Source organism: Acanthochromis polyacanthus, chromosome 15 (genome assembly GCF_021347895.1).
Source record: "Acanthochromis polyacanthus isolate Apoly-LR-REF ecotype Palm Island chromosome 15, KAUST_Apoly_ChrSc, whole genome shotgun sequence".
NCBI lineage: Eukaryota > Metazoa > Chordata > Actinopteri > Pomacentridae > Acanthochromis > Acanthochromis polyacanthus.
In genome coordinates, this window is record NC_067127.1 from 37,504,259 (window position 1) to 37,522,967 (window position 18,709).

Here is an 18,709-nt window from a genome sequence, read left to right on the forward strand (position 1 = left end):
GTGGATGATTCACAGCAGTCATTAAAACTGATGAGAAAAAAGAAACCTTCACCCAAAGATGAGAACTTTGAATCACTAAAAACATGTCTGACCTCAGAGTCTTTAGGATGCAGTCTGGACTCTCCAGAAAACCACTCAGATGTTTCACTGCTGAATCCTTCAGGATGTTCCTGCTCAGGTCCAGATGTTCCAGATGTGAGGGGTTGGACTTCAGAGCTGAGACCAGAGAATCACAGCTGATCTCTGACAACCTGCAGTACTCCAACCTGAATAAAGAATAAAAGATGTGTATAAAATCATTGATGGTCCATCAGATGTGTTCAGGTTCTGAATGTGCAGATCAACATTACTTTGTCCTCATCAATCAGCTTTTCTCTAAAAGCAGCACAGTGACTTTGTCCTTCTCTTATTGTGGATCATCATCATGTCAGCCTTCTACACACATCATCCACATGTCAGCACAACATTCATCCACTTATTCATGTCCACACATCAGTAACATGCTGCATCATCAACAGGATCAGTCAAATAAAACTCAACACAACCAAAGAAATATTTAGACTTCACTCACTAAACTTTGTCTCTTCAGACTGATCTGAGTTCAGAGGATCTTCTGGATCCAGATGTGACTCTTCAGCTCAAATTACAAACATTCATTTACTTTAACAACTAACACTCAACATTTTCTACACTTTCTGCTACAAACACTCCACTTTTGTCACAACAAACTCAATTTAGGACAAAAACAGAAAATATGAACCAGAGCAGATTTACAGCTTCATGGATGGAAGTTCTGTTGAACAGAAATGAGCTTCAGTTGTCATTAAACACATCAGATCTACAACAGTAACAGACAGTCAGTGAACTGACCTCAGAGTCTTCAGGATGCAGACTGGACTCTCCACAAAACCACTCAGATGTTTCACTCCTGAATCCTTCAGGTTGTTGTGGCCCAGGTCCAGATGTTCCAGATGTGAGGTGTTGGACTTCAGAGCTGAGACCAGAGAACCACAGCTGATCTCTGACAAACTGCAGCGCTCCAATCTGAATAAAGAATAAAAGATGTAAGTTGAGGAGACAAAGTTCCTGCTTGAAATCATTCAGAGTTTCATCATGAGTTCAGAGCTGAAGAAGCTTCAGAAGGTCAAAGTTTAGAAAATGGAAACTCCAAGCAGCTGAAGCCAACAGGATGCAGCTTCAAACAGTCCAACAGAAGCAGTGAAGAAGAGCTCTGATTAATATTAATGACAACATGCTGCTGCTTCAATAAAGACGGAGTGACTTCAGCTCTGAAACTCTGCAGCTCCACCAGTCGCTCCATTCAGACAAACTCATGCTGAGCAACAAACACAAGGAAAAGCACTCACATTTATTTCACTTTCTGCTCACAGTCACACAAACACAGAAGAAGGAAACGTGGACAAAATGAGGCTCCAGACTCTAAAATATCTTCATGTTCTGGAACCATGGAGACCTTTCAATCAGGACTCTACATTCACATCATTTCATTCTTCATCCATCTGTCATTGATGGTGGAAAGTGTCCATCACAGTTTTCAGAGGACCAGGTGACGTCTTCAAACTCTTTTCTCAAACACAAACATCTTCACTTTCAAATGACTCCAACCAGAGAAAAGAAGAAAATCAGCAGAAACTCCAGCAGAAAATCTTCCCGTTGCTCCTGATAAATGACTTCAACTCTTCATCAACTCTCACAACTTCTGCTGCTGGATTTTCTGCTCATTCAACAACTGATGGATCAGCTTCACCTTTCATCAGCAGCTAAATCAAACGGCTGCATCTTGGATTTCAACATTTCACTTTCTGAACATCACATGGCTTCATCCAAGAGTTGAACCAGCAGATGATGAATATTAGTTTCTGTTTCTCAGGATGAAAAACTGCTTCAATTACAGCTCAGACAATCAGTCCACTATTTGATGAGTCCATGGACAAAACATCAGAAACATTTCCATCATGGTTGGAGTCATTGATTCAGTAAAACACCAAACTGGTTCCTGTCTGTCCACTGTCAACACTTTCTGCTTTCTGTCACATTAAACTCAATATTTGTGCTTTTGGACTGTTGCTGGAACAAAACCAGACATTTGAAGACGTCACCTTCAACTCTGACAAAGTGGATCAACAGTTTTCACTCTTTTCACCTTTCAGACTTTATTTACATCACTGACAGGAAAATAAAGCAGAAAATAATCCTGAGTTGCTGCCTGGTTTCAATCTGAAGTGTAGAAAAACATGAGGTCAGATCTGAGCTGAAGATCACGTGTGTCAGAGTTCCACAGTCAATTATTCACTGGAGGATTTTTCTGCTTCTATTGAGCTTTGAAATGTGCAGCTCAACATTTCTCTGCCACAGTCAAAGGACTACAGCAGAGAAGAAGAAAACAGATGTTCCCATGAAGATCCTCAGTGTGGATCAGTAGAACATCAGCCTGATGGCTGCAGTTTAGAGTCACCACAACTTTACATCACATTCATCTCAGAGCACAAAGAAAACATGATGTCTGACCTCAGAGTCTTCAGGATGCAGTCTGGACTCTCCACAAAACCACTCAGATGTTTCACTCCTGAATCCAGCAGCTTGTTGTAGCTCAGGTCCAGATGTTCCAGATGTGAGGGGTTGGAATCTGAGAATCACAGCTGATCTCTGACAAACTGCAGTGCTCCAATCTGAATAAAGAATCAAAGATGTGTATAAAATCATTGATGATCCATCAGATGTGTTCAGGTTCTGAATGTGCAGATCAACATTACTTTGTCCTCAATCAGCTTTTCTCTAAAAGCAGCACAGTGACTTTGTCCTTCTCTTATTGTGGATCATCATCATGTCAGCCTTCTACACACATCATCCACATGTCAGCACAACATTCATCCACCTATTCATGTCCACACATCAGTAACATCTGCTGACCTCAGTCCACTCTCTCATCAAAGGATCAACATCAAATCTCTTCATTCTTTCATTTATTCCATCACCTTCTTCTTCTTCTGTGGAAATCAGCTTGCTAGCTTTGTCTCCTTCACATCTTCCAGTGTGTCTTCAACAACAGTCACATGTCATCTGTACATTACAGAGGGATTCTGATTCCTGCTGTCCACACTGACTGTCCACTGCTCTCTTCCTAACACAACTCCACTGGAAGGAATCACTTCATCAGCTCAGCTCACACTAACATCAAGCTTCAGCTTCTGACTCACACTAATCAACTTCCACACTGTTGACAACTAAACTCCTCTTTGACTTCCTGAGGCTCCACTGCAGCTCAGCACAAACACTGTGGAAACACAAACATACTGACTGGATGTGTGGAAGTCACACTGCTGAAGCCTCACATCACTTTCACATCAGCTTTACATTCAGACACACAGCAGGACTGTGGATTCTGTCCTCCATCTGGGAACTCTGCAGTCAGCTGATCAGGGCATTTATTCACACTTCAACAATCTCAAACATCTTCACACTGTTTTCAGGAAAATACTCTGAATTTATCAACAAAACTTCAAACTTCAGTCAAGGATTTCTATTAAATATATTGATAAACTATCAACAGTGAACTGACCTGAGAGTCTCCAGTTTACAGTTTGGACTCTGCAGTCCATCACAAAGATGCTTCACTCCTTCTGAATCCGTCAAGTAGCTCCAGCTCAGGTCCAGTTCTTTCAGATGGGAGGGGTTGGACTTCAGAGCTGAGGCCATGACTTCATATTCACTCTCTATGAGATAAACACCAGACAGTCGGTAATGAGACATAAATGACAAAACATGTTGTTATGAAAGAGGACATTTTATATTTCCTTCATGCATTTGATAGCAGAACATCTGGACTGGTCCTGTTGGACATTTAGTTCTTCACATCAGTGCTTCAGCTGATCTTCTTTCACTGTTTGACTGTTTTCAGTCTTTTAAAGTCACAAAAACTGAATTTTACATGTAACACTGAAAACAAAGAACAATATCGTTAAATCAGATAAAACCTCAAATAAAGCAAAATAAAAACTAACAACTTAAATTAATTCAGATTCAGTTCACATCAGTGACAGCAAGAATTCCTTCAATCATTTCTGTCAGACTTCAGAAATGTTTGTTAATGACACAGATCTGATGTTAAACTCTGAAGAGGAGAGAAATAATCTGATCAAATCTGTTTGTCTGATTAGAAAAGATTCCAGAACCTCCTCATGTGATCAGAACTTTCCTGCTTCACTGAAAACTGGAAAATGCTTCCACATAAAGAACCTCTACAGTTCTTCATGAGTTTCAGCAGATCTGCATGTTTCCTCCATCAGCCAAAGGAAGAACCTCAGAAGAACAAACTGTCTGATGGAACAATTATTAGAATGAAACAGAAAAACTGTCTTCATTCATTTACACAACACAACAACATGAAAAATCCACATTTTCACAGCGTTTGAAGCAGCTGAAGAACATCTGAGACTAAACACAGCTGACATGTTTGAAATAAACAAGAGGAACATGAAGAAGAATGAGATGTTCTAGTGAGAACATGTGAAGAACTGAACTACTGATCTACACTGACTGATCATGTTCATCACATCTGGACTCACCGAGCCTTTCTGCAGTTCCTCACAGCTGGAATCAGTCTCAGTCGTCCCTCCACTGATGTTCGGTACTTCTTCAGGTCCAACTCATCCAGAACCTCCTCTGACATCAGCAGCATGTAGGCCAGAGCTGAGCAGTGGATCACAGAGAGTTTCTTCTCTGATCTGTTCTCTGACTGCAGGAACTCTTGGATCTCCTGATGTACTGAGAGATCCTTCATCTCCATCAGACAGTGGAAGATGTTGATGTTTCTGTCTGGAGACATTCCATCACTGTTCATCTCCTTCAGGTTGTTGATGACTTTCTGGATCATTTCTGGACAGATCTCTGGCCGACCCAGCAGACCTCCTAAGAGTCTCTGGTTGGACTCCAGACAGAGGCCATGAAGGAAACGAACAAACAGGTCCAGGTGACCATTTCTACTGAAGAGGGATTTCTCCATGACTCTGCCCAAGAAAAGATCCAGGGATGAGATGTCTCTGTTATCCTCCTCCTCATCATCCTCCTCCTCTCCCTCTTCCCCCTTCTTCTTCTTATTCTTGCTCCTTTTCTTCATCTTCTTCTTTGTCATCATCTTCGTCTCCTCTTCCTCATCATCAACATAAAGATCATTCCTTTCTTCTCCCAGGAACTTCTCCAGAACCTCCGTCTTCCTGTTGGTGTGACAGTGGAGCACGTAGACTGCAGCCAGAAACTCCTGAACGCTCAGATGAACAAAGCAGTAGACTGGTTTCTGGAACATCTCACACTCTCTCCTGAAGATCTGGGTACAAACTCCTGACAACACCGAGGCCTCTGTCACATCCAGACCACACTGCTCCAGGTCTTCTTGGTAGAACATGATGTTTCCTTTCTCCAGATGTTCAAAGGCCAGCCTCCCCAGCTTCAGAAGAACTTCCCTGTCAGCCTCCGTCAGCTCCTGTGGACTCGTCTCAGGTCCCTCATGGTACTTCTCCTTCATCGTCTGTGTCTGAACCAGCAGGAAGTGTGAGAACATGTCAGTCATGCTCTGGGGCAGCTCTCCTCTCTGCTCTGTGGTCAACATGTGCTCCAGAACTGCAGCAGTGATCCAGCAGAACACTGGGAGTCGACACATGATGTGGAGGTTCCTGGATGTCTTCATGTGGGAGATGATTGTGCTGGAGCGCTCTTCATCACTGATCCTCCTCCTGAAGTACTCCTCCTTCTGGACGTCGGTGAAGCCTCGTACTTCTGTTAACCTGTCCACACGTTTAGGAGGGATCTGATTGGCTGCCGCAGGGCGGGAAGTGATCCAGACCAGAGCCGAGGGAAGCAGATTCCCCTCCATGAGGTTGACCAGCAGAACGTCCAGCGATGACTTCTGGCTGACGTCAGACACGACCTTCCTGTTAGTGAAATCCAGTGAAAGTCTGCTTTCATCCAGACCGTCAAAGATGAACAAAAGTTTACAGACAGCCAGCTGCTCTGCCGTCACCTTCTGTAATGTTGGATGGAAAACATGGAGCAGCGTGAGAAGACTGTGCTGCTCATCTCTGATCAAGTTCAGCTCCCTGAACGGAAGCACCACCACCACACTGACGTCTTGGTTTTCTCCACCCTCTGCCCAGTCCAGAGTGAACTTCAGCACCGAGAAGGTTTTTCCCACGCCGGCCACGCCGTTGGTCAGGACCACTCTGATGGCTCTCTGCTGCTCAGGTAAGGCTTTAAAGATGTCCTGGCACCTGATGGGAGTGTCATGGAGGCTCTTCTTGGAAGCTGTCTCCAGCTGCTCCACCTCATGTTGGACATCAGCCTCTCCACTGTGTCCCTCTGTGATGTAGAGCTCAGTGTAGATCCTGTTGAGGAGGGTTCCACCTCCTGCTTCATCACTTCCTTCAGTCACATGTTCACATCTCCTCCTCAGACTCATCTTATGTTCCTGCAGAACCTCCTGCCCACAGACCACACAAACAATCAGACTCAACAAACACAAACATCTTTCATGTCTGGACAACACAACACAACAACAAGCTCAGTTTCCACACATCAGTCCACCAGCAGATGTTCAGTCTTACTTTGTCCACAGCTGCTGCTTCTGGCTCTTTCTCCACACTGGGGACAGGAGGAGTGTCCTGATGGAGCAGACTGGTCCCAGTATGAGCTGATGCACTGTCTGCAGAACCAGTGTCCACAGCTGCTAGAGACTGGATCCTTCAGGACGTCCTGACACCGAGCACAGCAGGACGACTGCTCCTCCACACAAACTCTCCTCCTCTTCATCACTCTGTCAACACATTTATTCATCACATCTCACATCATCTGGAGAAAAACATCCACATGTGACTCCAGAGAGCAGAAGAGAACAGTAAAAGTGAGGCTACTGTTCTGTCTGAGTTCAGCCGCTAATAAAAAGCTGCTTCCTTTCATTATGAACTCCACTCACTTCTTTTCCCATCAGCTGTCTGATTAAACTCTCACTCATCTGCCTGCAGTTTGCTGTTCATACAAACTCAACACTTTGTGCAGCAGCTTCACAGTAACAGCCTTCCATCACAGACAGCTGCTTCTGTTCTTCACTGCTTTACTCACTTTGGCAGCTCAGCTCGGCTCACTTCACTTTAACTCAGAGAACAAATCATGGAGAAACTGTGACAGAGCAGCAGCCTCAGACACACAGCGTTCAGCTTTCATTTAAACATCTGGATCATCTGGAGAAGGAACCAATGAAGACCAACCACAACATCAGCTACACATCTGGAGAACATTCTTTCACTCTCACAGTCTTTACAGTGGCTTCAACATTGGGCTGGAGATGTTTGAATGTTGGCTGGAAATGGTCAAATCCAGGTTTTCAGCTGTTTTACCACAGAAACACCATCAGAAGTTCTGCTTCTAAAACCCAGACCAGGATCCATCTCAGTCTGAAAGAGTTCTGCATTCTGACCACTGTGACTGTTTCAGCAGAGCATCTTCCTTCATCCTAAAACCTTCATCTTCCATCAGCTCACTTTACAGCAGGAACACTTTCTTACTTTGTGTCTGAGAGTTCAGCTTCTTTCCTGAAGGTCAGAGGTTCATCTCTGGACCAGTCACTCTTCATGGACAGACGACTGGAGGATGGAAACTCCTCCTCCTCCTCACAATCACTCATCTTGAGGACTTCAGTCAGTCTGAGAGGAAAACCAGCAGCTCAGTGAGTGAAGTTAAAGTTAGAATAATACAAATAATGATAATAATCATCATCATAAACTTTATTTCTATGGTGTTTTTCTAAACCACAGTGAGAGTTTTACAGTAAAATACAACAAGCAAAGATGTAAACAGCATCATCCATATAAAATACAGTTAAAGTCTGAAGTATCTATAAAATATAATAAATACAGAAACAAAAATACTAATTCTACAATGTTCTATGAATACCACTGTGTACAGATGGGTTTAAAGGCTTTTTAAACTGAGGAAGTATTATGTGGTCAGGACCAATAATCAGGACTTCCATCTGATCTGTGTTCAGGTACCAGAAGCTGGAAGCCATCCAGTCCTTAATGGCAGCAAGGCAGCAGAGAATTCACATTGTTGTGAGTTTTTTTTTTAAGTTTTTTTTGTTGCCTTTTTCGATCAGTGCAGTGGAGACAGATAGGAAAGGAGGGAGAAGAATGGGGGGAAGACATGCAGCAAAGGGCCACGAGCAGGAATCGAACCCGGGCCGCTGCATCGGGGACCAGCCCCTGTACATGGGTCGACCGTTTAACCCGTTGAGTGTTCTGGTTTTCAGAGCTAAATGGGACATACAACTGAGAGACATCAGTGTAACAGTGGTAGGACACAGAGGAGAAACTGTGGATAAAATAGTGAAGTGGTCAAAGATACAAGCTGAATACAACTGGGCCAAGGACTGAGCCCTGTGGGACACCACATGACATCAGAATAGCTGAGGAACTAAAGGTGTCAGTAGTGACTTTGAATTCTCTGTCTGATACGTAGGAAGCAAACCAGATACGAACAGTTCCCCTGTCATGAGTCTGTTTGGTAAAATCATGTGATCAACGGTGTCCAAGGTCCAGCAGAATGAGAATAGAATTATTTCCTGAGTCCACACTCATTAAAATGTCTTTAGTTAGTCTCAGTAGGGCTGTTTCTGTACTGGGGTTTCTTCTAAAGACACAATTCGTCAAATATGTTGTTTCCTTGTTAAAATAATCCAGGACCCGGACAGACAAAAGACACTCATCAACAGCTGGAAGTAGGCATGGGGCGATGACTCCAAAAACCTCTTGAAGAAACTTAGGTGGCAGAATATCCAATTTACAGGTACTGAGACTAGAATTGGACACAATCTCCTTCAGATCCCTGAGGGTAATGGGGTAAACTCATCCAACATGGTGATGGAGAGCAGAGGATGAGGTGAAGGTGGAGGTGAACTTACAGGAGGAACTGATCATCTGATGTTTCCTATCTTTCAACTAAATTATTTAAAAACATCTCAGTCATCTACAGATGAGGCTCCAACAGTAGCTGGGGCAGGGTTCAGTAGACTGTTGATGGAGTTCAACATAAATGTGGTGTTCTGGTTTGTTGAAGCAACTAGACTGGAGAAGGAAGAGTCTCAGACTTTACCACTGAGTTCAATAATGACATGAAACCCTCATATGGATTCAATCAACTTCAAGTTTAGACTTTTTCTGTTGTCCTTCAACTGTTTGTCAGGATTCCACCAAAACTACCAGCTTACTTTTCTTCACACTGTTTCCTCCATTTCCTTCTTTCCTCGTTAGATTTCACCTCTGAAAAGAAATCCAAATCCTGCGACTTCTGACTTCAGCTCATTGAATAAAGCTTTTTAAATTCTCAGTAAACCACAGCTTGTGCCTTTCAGTGATCATCCATGGCAGTAGGTGGCGCTGTCTCGAAATAAAAGTCTCTAGAAGTGCAGCCTCTGACTCTGCAGACGCAAACTATCAGTGGATGAGAAAACTCAGAGTTTTGTCTTAGTGAGTCAGTTGTTTAATAAAGATGGGCTGTGATACAACTACTCTAAATTTCTCATGAAATATAATGTACCAATCACACCTGGAGAACTTCCAGCGGTATTTGATGCTGTTCCTTCTGGTCTGTGGATGTTATTCAGGTGCTCCCGCATCATTCAGTCCTCCTGATGTGTCACACTCTTTTATTGGAAGTGTTTGCTTTTAATGTTAATTGTCTGAACCCCAAAATAAGAGCCCCGTTTCAGGAGAACCTTATCTCTACTACACCAGCAACATTTTACTGGAACAGTTTAGTGGAAGACACTGAGCGGAAAAAAGTTTGGTTGCTACCACAAAAATGTCTCTGAACAACTAAAGTCAGAGATCTCATTAAAATTAACACACAGATTCTAACCTGCCAAACCGTATTTATCAAAAATTAAGACTGATTTAGATGTTAACTGTTCTTTCTGTCAAATTCACCCTGAAACGTGCGTCCACTTACCTTGGTCTTGTCATGAATTTTGGAAGGATTTCCAAAAGTTTATTGCTGACTCTGTTTTTCCTGATTTTCATCTTTACTATAAAAATCTTTTTCTCGGTTTTCATCATTTTAATATCAAGCATGATGATGCTTTCTTTTTCATAAATATGTTTTTATTCCTTGCAAAATTCTTCACTCTTCAGAAAGATTTTTATCAATATATCAGAACAATCTCCTCCTCAAAAAACACAAAGGCTCAAAAGACTGTTGATGTTAGCAGATCTCTCAATTTGATTTGAATGTACTCTCACTTTTTGTTTGTTTGTTTGTCTTTTTCTTCTGGATTTATTGTTTTTCTTCTATTATAATGTTTAAATTTTTAGTGTCTTTACTGTATTGTCTCATTAATGTATGCATTTTTATGCATGTATGTATTACTGTTGATTTAATAAAAGTTTATTGGGAAAAACAGAGAAAACTGTGAGTTTCCTTCATCTCAGAGTTTTCACCAGAAACCTGCTTTCTGGAACAGAGTCCTGCTGTAGATCCGGAGTTTGGAGAAAGTCACACTTTTCTACAAGCATCATTCTATTCTGGCAGCTTTTACACACGTGGACAAAATTGTTGGTACCCCTCAGTTAAAGAAGGAAAAACCCACAATTCTCACTGAAATCACTTGAAACTCACAAAAGTAACAATAAATAAAAATTTATTGAAAATTAAATAATCAAAAACAGCCATCACTTTTGAATTGTTGATTAACATAATTATTTAAAAAAACTAACTAATGAAACAGGCCTGGACAAAATGATGGTACCTCTATAAAAGATTGAAAACTATTTGACCAGAGTGACATGATTAACTCAGGTGTGTCATTTAATTGACATCACAGGTGTTTCCAAACTCATAATCAGTCAGTCTGCCTATTTAAAGGGAGACAAGTCGTCACCCTGCTGTTTGGTGAAAAGGTGTGTACCACACTGAACATGGACAACAGAAAGCGAAGGAGAGAATTGTCCCAGGACATCCGAAAAAAAATGATAGACAAACATCTTAAAGGTAAAGGCTATAAGACCATCTCTAAACAGCTTGAAGTTCCTGTGACAACAGTGGCTCATATTATTCAGAAGTTCAAGACCCACGGGACAGTAGCCAACCTCCCTGGACGTGGCCGCAAGAGGAAAATTGATGACAAATTGAAGAGACGGATCGTTGGAATTGTATCCAAAGAGCCCAGAGCAACCTCCAAAGAAATTAAAGGTGAACTCCAAGGCCAAGGTACATCAGTGTCAGATCGCACCATTCGTCGTTGTTTGAGCCAAAGTGGACTTCATGGGAGACGACCAAGGAGGACACCACTGCTGAAAAAAACTCATAAAAAAGCCAGACTGGAATTTGCAAAAATGCATGTTGACAAGCCACAAAGCTTCTGGGAGAATGTCCTTTGGACAGATGAGACCAAACTGGAGCTTTTTGGTAAGGCACATCAACTCTATGTTCATAGACTCAAAAACCAAGCATACGAAGAAAAGAACACTGTCCCTACGGTGAAACATGGAGGAGGCTCAGTAATGTTTTGGGGCTGCTTTGCTGCATCTGGCACAGGGTGTCTTGAAAGTGTGCAAGGTACGATGAAATCTGAAGACTATCAAGGCATTCTGGAGAGAAATGTGCTGCCTGGTGTCAGAAAGCTTGGTCTCAGTCGCAGGTCATGGGTCTTCCAACAGGACAACGATCCAAAACACACAGCCAAAAACACCCAAGAATGGCTGAGAGAAAAGCGTTGGACTATTCTAAAGTGGCCTTCTTTGAGCCCAGATCTGAATCCCATTGAACATATGTGGAAGGAGCTGAAACATGCCATTTGGAGAAGACACCCATCAAACCTGAGACAACTGGAGCTGTTTGCTCATGAGGAGTGGGCCAAAATACCTGTTGACAGCTGCAGAACGCTCATTGACAAATACAGAAATCGTTTAATTGCAGTGATTGCCTCAAAAGGTTGTGCAACAAAATATTAAGTTATGAGTACCATCATTTTTGTCCAGCCCTATTTCATTAGTTTGTTTTTTTAAATAATTATGTTAATCAACAATTCAAAAGTGATGGCTGATTTTGATTATTTAATTTTCAATGAATTTTTATTTATTGTTACTTTTGTGAGTTTCAAGTGATTTCAGTGAGAATTGTGGGTTTTTCCTTCTTTAACTGAGGGGTACCAACAATTTTGTCCACGTGTGTATTTGGACTTTTTTCTTTTCATTTCTGCTTCCTCTCTGTCCACAGCTACTGTCCACACCAAGTGGAAAAAGAAACGAGAACCATCCACAATTAGAAAGTTTAGGAGTTCACTTTGATGGTTTCTCAGAAAACCAGAAACAAATTGAGCAGGTGATTTATTTTGGCTTTAGAATTCAAAGAACAGCAGTAGAAGCAGAAAGCACACCCAGTCAGCTGTGTTCTGGTGTGGCAGTTAGAAAGGAGCAAACGTGGTGTTTGCTGCTTTCTGCCTCTTTGGATTGAATCCACTAACAAACTATCAGACGTCCTGTCAGCTGGACTCACCTCAGTCTGAGGAACAACTCAGAGAATATTCTGGACTGCAGCTCTGCCGTCGCTCTGACTAACTTTCACTTCGTTCGGTGACGTCGAACGGGAGAATTGATCCCGGTGAACGTGCAGTCGGAACACCGGCGTTCGTGATGACGTCACCGCCACGGTTCATCTGCTCCGCTTTTCTTTTCCGTGAAAAACAACCAAATGGAACCAAATAAAATAACACAGCCCTGCATGTTCACGTTTGATATAAAACACGTCGTGTATTTACGTCTATAGAGGTTTGTCAGATGGTTCTAAATGTTTATTTAATCTTTTAGAGACGCTTATTTATTGACAGCTGTAGTTTGTGATGAACTGAACCATCTTCTTCTCAGTTCTATCAGTGGATCCACTAAAACTTTTCAGAAACTGATCACTGAAAAATATTCAGCCTTCAGAACGACACGTCAGAATGCAGGACTGTTTCATAGGAGCACGTGTTTTATCTGAATATAGCTCCTAAACAGGATGGATGCTTCAGTTTTATTATTAACATGACTAAAATCCATGAGTCTGCATTCTACATCCAGAGCTGCTGTTTGTCCTCCAATATCCAGAGCTTTATAGATCATAAATGAAAGTCAAATACATTCAATATTAAAAGTGAAGGTAAAAATAAAAATACAAATAAATAAACAAATGCAAATAAAATTAGGACTGAAATAAATGACATTAAAAAATCAAGAATCTTTATTGTCTTTGTGTTTCCACACAGCGAGTGACTGCCAGCCATAGGTGAAAAAGTAGAAAAAGGCACACGATATACAAATAAAATTCAAAACTACTTAAAAGATATAAATATGTAAACAGTCTTAGTGCACATGAGCAGTAGGGTGAGTGTAAAGTTCAGTGAAGGCTCAGTTCTTTACTGCACATAGTGAGTCTGTTCAGGGGGATTCAAACAGTTTTTCAGTCTGGAGGTCAAAGTTTTTATGTTTCTGTACTGTTTCCCCGAGGGAATCAGAACAAACAGTCCATTTCCTGGCTGGGTGGGGTCAGCAGCGATACGTCGGGCCTTCCTCTGGACCCGGCCCGTCGATACTGAATCCAGGTCTGAAGAGGACTTCCCACAATCCCCTGTGCTGTTTTCACCACCCGGGATCAGTTCTTTCTGTCCTGAGCTGTGCAGCCCCGTACCACAGTGATGCACCAAGACAGAGGAAGCTTTCTGTTGTGGTTCTGTAGAAGTTTACCAGGAGCTGAGGGGAGAGACCGGCACGTTTCAGCTTCCTGCGGAAGAAGAGTGTTTGTTGAGCCTTCTTCACCAGGTGAGCTGTGTTCAGGGACCAGGTCAGGTCAGATGTAACGTGGACGCCCAGGAACTTGATGTTGTCAACACGCTCCACCACTTCCCCTTTGATGAGGAGAGGAGCTGCTCTGTCCTCCTGGACCTCCTGTAGTCCTCCTGGACCTCCTGTAGTCCTCCTGGACCTCCTGTAGTCCTCCTGGACCTCCTGTAGTTCTCCTGGACCTCCTGTAGTTCTCCTGGACCTCCTGTAGTCCTCCTGGACCTCCTGTAGTCCTCCTGGACCTCCTGTAGTTCTCCTGGACCTCCTGTAGTCCTCCTGGACCTCCTGTAGTCCTCCTGGACCTCCTGTAGTTCTCCTGGACCTCCTGTAGTCCTCCTGGACCTCCTGTAGTCCTCCTGGACCTCCTGTAGTCCTCCTGGACCTCCTGTAGTTCTCCTGGACCTCCTGTAGTTCTCCTGGACCTCCTGTAGTTCTCCTGGACCTCCTGTAGTCCTCCTGGACCTCCTGTAGTTCTCCTGGACCTCCTGTAGTCCTCCTGGACCTCCTGTAGTCCTCCTGGACCTCCTGTAGTTCTCCTGGACCTCCTGTAGTTCTCCTGGACATCCTGTAGTCCTCCTGGACCTCCTGTAGTCCACCATGACCTCCTTGGTCTTGTTGATGTTCAGAACAAGGCTATTATCTGAACACCACTGAATAAGGTTCTGGATCTCCTCTCTGTAGTGGGTCTCATCATTGTCTGATATGAGACCTTCTACGGTGGTGTCATCGGCAAACTTCACCACCGTGTTGGTGGAGTGGATGGTGAACAGTGTGAAGAGGGCTGAATGAATGCAGCCCTGGTGACCAGTGTGGAGAAGAACTGAGAAATAATGCTTGACTGGTTGATTTTCTGCATTTATCTGCATCTACAGACATCAAGAAGTTTTATTGTGTAGGAGTTTACTGTGAATGAAACAGGGATTTGCAGTCTGCACGAATGGGCACAATTTATTACTGGACCGTGGACCAGTAAACAGTAATTTTTTACTGGACCGAAACAGTTTTTACTGGACCGAATATTTTATGCACAAATGTACCAAAAGTTGATGTATAATTTAATTTTAATAATCGTTATACAAATTTACCACTTTATTAATTATGTTTGCAGGTATGTATGAAACCATGGGCGAAGAGAAATTACCGTTTTTATATAGAATAAACCATACAAAATTAACTATTGGATAAAGAAAAGCACTCATTTGAGATCAAAACATAAATCATGTACTAACCATGCTAGAAGTATAAATCACAGAGCAATGTGGCTGGGTCAAGCAGAGCGACCTTGTAGAAGTGAAATGAGGTGTGGTTTATTTATTTTCTGTTTATATCATGTGTTTTTATCGCGTGATATCGCTGTTCACACGAGAGCCTCTCTGAGGAGCAGCCCTCCCCATCCGGACGGTGTGCCGCTGCGCTGCGCTTGCTGTGTGCTTTGACTTTCGGAGCAAGACAGCGACGCTTCGTTCCGTTGCGCGGCGCGGCGCGATCGCATTATGTGGAACTTCGGGGTTACAGGAAAAAAATTACACCGGACATGAGACCAGTAATGTAGTAAGTTTTACTGGACTTTTGGTACACAAATCGGATTTGACCGATGGTCCGACGTCATTGGCGCACACTGGATTTGTCGTGACTGCAGAATAAAACACGGTGCAGTGTTTAGATCAGCCTGCAGGGGGCGCTGGCACACTTTACCTGTGAGCTACAGTACTAACACACACCATAAAAATACTCTGATACAGTCATGAAATACTAAAGTGTTGTCAAAGTGAAGTAAATGTCCCCTGTGAGTGTTAATGCTGTATTTGATCAATACTTGGACTGTGACTGGTGATCGATTTAACCTCAGATCAATACACTGTTAATATTTAGTTAATAAAAACAGGAAATAGTGAATAATCTGCAACAGAAAATCCACAAACGTATTTCCTGTTGTTCAGTTTAAGGCCCAATAAATCAAATTTATCAGCTTTCACTGCTTCATTTAGATAATACGTTATATGGATAATTATTGTGAATAAAAGTAAAATAGACGTATCTATTTATTTACCACAGTAAAATGGATGTAAAACTAAAGTGTCCTTTATGTAAATGAGTCTCTGAAAGTTTCTTTAACATTTTAAACATTTCCATGAAAAGTAGACTGAATCTGATCAAACACTGATTCAATCTCATTTTTACTGACTTCTTTGTTTTTATTACTTCTATTATTATTTGTTTAAGTGGTAATGATGACATAAAATCTAAAACTAATAATAATCTGGACAGTGATGTCAAAAGGATCAATAACCTGAATAACAATGTAGAAAAAATCAATAGCTCAGACAATAATGCAAAGAGTATTTTAATGCTAACATTCCTTGTGCTAGTGTGTTTATTTATTGCTAATCTTTTATGGTAGTTATTTTTTTATTCTAGCATTAGTTGCTAAATTCAGGCACTACTTTTAATGCTAATCCTAGTTCTATAAGGTAACTTCTATACTGCAGATAGTTTATTATTCTCACACATTTTTTTCTTTGCCAACATTAATAATTATGCGAAAATGAATTTTTAGGCTAATTCAATTTTAATACTAACATTTGTTACGCTAATTAAGTTGTTTTTCATAACATTATCTATCATATGAACAGCATATTTTTAATGCTAATGTTAGCTTCTTATTTCCAATGTTAGCTTTTTTAATGTTAATGTAAGCTTCTTAATACTAATATTAGTTTTTTTTGCTAATCTTTGCTTCTTAATGCCAATCTTAGCTTTTTAATGGTCATCTTAGCCTTTAATGCTATAGCTAGCTTTTAATGCTAATCTTAAATTGTAATGCTAATTCTAGCTCCTTAATGCTAGTGACAGCTTTTTAATGCTCACGTTAGTTTTTAATGCTAAAGTTAGCTTTTATTGCTAATCTTAGCTTTTAAATAAAGCTAAGATTCTTAATGCTAATTTTGATTTCTTAGTGCTAATATTGGTCCTGTGAGGAGGCCTTTAACTTGTCAGCTGACGGTTTTGGTTGTGAAACATGTAGAAGATAAAGAGTCGATAAAAAGTATTCGCCCTCCTGGAAGTTTTCTCTTTTTCTTGCTTTTAAAAACCGAATCATGATCAGTTGAATTCAGCTGCATGTGCTGGCTCAGAGCCACTTTAAAGGGCGTAAATACTTCTGCACTTCTGTATATCATCTGTTTTGCATTTATATTTCTAATTAACTGACAGTAGCTGTGTTTCCATTCCCCTTAGATATGAGCAAAATGTAAATAGTGCAATAAAAAACTGGTAATGGAAACACCTGAATTTCGAAAAAGGACTAAAATATTGCAAAAAAGTTTTTATTCTCTCATGAGGTGGTTTTTCAGACGTTTCGGTATTGAAAAATATCGCAAAAGCACAATGGAAACACTTTTTCCGCAATTATAGGTCACCGAACGTGACGTACCTGGTCACATGACCAGTTCTCTCGGAGTAAACATGGCGCGGTACGTGTGGACAGAAGAGGAGACCGAGACTTTTCTTGCCGTTATTGTTGACAAAAACATCACTGCCATACTAGACAGCAAACAGCAGAGGAATGCAGAGTGTTAGAAGGAGATGGAAGCAGGTTTTGGGCGTCCATCTTCGTGCAGTGAAATCTCGTGGGATGATATTTTACGAGAGTTACGATGCTTCTGCCCAGAACAACCTTCAATGGAAACATGTTCAAAGTGCAAATACACTTTGTCAAAATTTTAGAAATATCGCTTTTATTTTGCGAAAAACTTTAATGGAAACCCAGCCACTACTTTGCAGAAATCTGTTTTCACTTTGACATTAAAGAGACTTTTGACCCTGATTCACAGTTGAAGAGCAATAAAAGGTGAATTCTGTTGGTCTGTAAATGCAGTAAAACTCGTCCTCTTCCTCACCCTTCCTCACTCCAGGACGACCAGCTGATCGAAAATAATTTGAGTTGGTCTCATCAGACTGTGGCTGTGTCCGAAATGGCATACTAACGTACTACTCATACTAAGTGTGACGTCAAAATAAGTATGTAGTGCGTTCACATTAGATAGTATGAAAAGACTGAGTACGTGAGAAATACCCGGATGTATACTATTTCCGGAAAATTTTTAAGTATGCGCGGTGACCACACTAGTCATACTCAACCGCCCCATAATGCTTTGCGAGCTATCCACCGAAATGCAAGCCTCCGCGGGATCTGTGGCCGGACCGCGGCGATTTTTATTTTATTTTATGTGGTTAAGTAGTCATCCTAATCACCCCACAGATTTGAGAAATAGGCGTTTTCTGACCAACGTTTTAAATTTGTCAGACGCCTCACAACGTGCTACTGAATGCTAGCAGCTAGTTGCAGCAGCTCGCTTTGCATACAGAACAAGTAGCAGCTACCTCCAGTAGCCTGCAGCTACAATTGAAACGATTCGCATAATCTGGCTAATAACTGCATGAGGAGTGCCGGCTTGAAATTACCACATTAATTATGCGACTGTTTGTTAGCATAAAATCGACCTGAAGCCGGCATTCAGCCGAGATATTTGATAGCCATACTTCCGGTTTTTGTCGTTGGAGGTTTGAAATGCATTATGGGAAACGTAGTAGTATCCTACAGTGTGAACGGTCGGCATTCTAATCATACTTATAGTACGTAGTATACAGTATATACTCATTGAGAATGTAGTATGTAGTACGTTAGTATGCGATTTCGGACACAGACTGTGACTTTGTCCATTAGTGTTTAATAATGTTTTCAGGTCTATCATCTGGTTTATAATTAGAGTCTAACAGTGTTTATTTGTGACATTCAGTGTTCTCAGAACCAGTAGCTGATATTATAT

At 41.6% G+C, this 18,709-nt stretch overlaps 1 long non-coding RNA gene across 1 annotated transcript; it reads right to left on the reverse strand.

Moving 5' to 3' along the window:
• Nucleotides 1–752: 752 nt before the first annotated feature.
• LOC127537600 (uncharacterized) lies at nt 753–3,694 on the reverse strand. Its single transcript, XR_007947318.1, has 3 exons — nt 3,581–3,694; nt 2,530–2,690; nt 753–870 (listed from the first exon to the last, which is right to left on the reverse strand). It is a non-coding gene; the product is annotated as an uncharacterized LOC127537600 (long non-coding RNA).
• Nucleotides 3,695–18,709: the final 15,015 nt, after the last annotated feature.